This window comes from Poecilia formosa, unplaced genomic scaffold, assembly GCF_000485575.1.
Source record: "Poecilia formosa unplaced genomic scaffold, Poecilia_formosa-5.1.2 Scaffold309, whole genome shotgun sequence".
Classification (NCBI taxonomy): domain Eukaryota; kingdom Metazoa; phylum Chordata; class Actinopteri; order Cyprinodontiformes; family Poeciliidae; genus Poecilia; species Poecilia formosa.
This window is the reverse complement of record NW_006800248.1, coordinates 107,745-109,402: the sequence shown is the minus strand read 5'-3', so window position 1 is coordinate 109,402 and position 1,658 is coordinate 107,745. Positions and strand designations below refer to the sequence as shown.

General features: G+C 43.9%; 1 protein-coding gene across 2 annotated transcripts in view; it reads left to right on the top strand.

Moving 5' to 3' along the window:
- The first annotated feature begins 732 nt into the window (after positions 1 to 732).
- Positions 733 to 1,658, top strand: part of adora2aa (adenosine A2a receptor a) — a 16,011-nt gene continuing 15,085 nt past the window's right edge. For both annotated transcript variants that reach the window (XM_016661062.1, XM_007572837.2), the window contains exon 1: positions 733 to 1,184. The gene's annotated coding sequence lies outside the window, so the exon portion shown is untranslated. The remainder of the gene's footprint in view (positions 1,185 to 1,658) is intronic.

Here is a 1,658-nt window from a genome sequence, read left to right as displayed (position 1 = left end):
GAAACATGCGTTGAGATGAGACCAAATGTTTCTAGCCGGAACCTCTCAACCTCACACACCAGCTCAGGCTCCTTCCCCACCAGACAGGAGGCATTTCCACGTCCTGAGAGCCGAGTAGTGGATCATCCAACCCTCAGTCACCACACCTTGCACCCGACTCCATTGGCCCCTCAAACAAGTGGTGAGCCCGTTGAGAGGGGGACCCACTTCTCCTCTTTAAACTGTGCCCAGCCTGACTCAGTGGTTTAACGCCTGGCCACCAGGCGCTCTCCAGCATGCCCCACCTCCAGGCCTGGCTCCAGAGTGGGGCCCCTGTGACCCACATTCAGGCGAGGGAACACTGTCCAATGACTGTGCTCTTCATAAGGAGTCTGACCTCCAGTTGAAGTTACAATCACGTGTAGATAAGGATGTTCATGCGATGATGTTCATGAGTTTTGCTTTTATCATCTCAAAGCTACGTTTATATGTGGATTTTTTTCAGATGTTTTTCCTTCCACTAAACTTACCACAACTGTGGTTTACTCTCTTGGTGAAGGGTGTGAGTGACTCTGGACAACAGTCAGTAACATTTATGAATTTAAATCATGTTCTCTTAGTCTCATGTAATAAAAAAAAGTGAAACTGAATTCATAATGAATCCATATAAACGTGAGTTTCACTTTTTGCGCTGGATTCCTAAAATAAATGAACTTTTTTTGTATGCATTTACTGAGATGCACCTGAATGTAGAGAGAAGCAGCGACACAGCGCGTATCAGCTGGCTCAGTTTTAGTGGGAGGTGTGTGTGTTGTGTGTGTTGTGTGTGGTATCTACCATCATCTTTACAATGCTTTCTACGTGATCCGCCCCCGGAGAGGAAACGGCCACAATTCTGCAGAAAATGTTTTAGTGAGGGAGGGGAGAGTGAGAGACAAAGCAGAGGAAAGGCGCCATTCTCATCTTTAAGTCGCTACATTCACTGAGGCACGAGAGCAACTTCTACACAGGAAGGCGGAAACACGGACCGTTCCTTCTTCTTCTTCTTCTTCTTCTTTTTGGTATTTAATTTATTTCCTGGACTCAGCTGCTGCATATCACTCTGAGCCGCAACTCTCCTCTCACAATTTTTTATTTATTTATTTATTTTTTATTTTCTTTTGAAGCGAGTCTCCTATTTGCTCTCTGAACGCCGCAAAGCTCCGGTAAGTCAAATTAAATTATGTTTCCATCATTCAGCTCTATAGATATTATCTCTACGGTGAATTATCTGGTTATAAATCTGGTTATAAATGTGGATGTTGAAGCAGCTCAAAGTGATGTGTCCTCTCTGAAAGTTTGCGGGAGATACGTGTAGTGCGTGGTTTTTTGTCTTGTTTTTTTTTGCGTGGTTTTTTGTCTTGTTTTTTTTTTTTTCCTCACCTGTGAGGTGAAAACACGCAGGAATTTGAGGCGCTTCAGTCCGTGAAGCCCGCAGTGATGATGAGCATCTGTTCAAGGGCCACAGCTGCTCTGTGCTCCGGGGTCTGCATGTGTGTGCATGCGACTGGAACCGGAGTGGGTCCAATCTAGAAATATTTGGACATACCAGCGACCGAACTTTTTATCAATTTATATAACATGACGTGCCGGTTTCCTATAATAAAGCATAAAATGGAAAAAAAAAAAAAAAAAAAAAA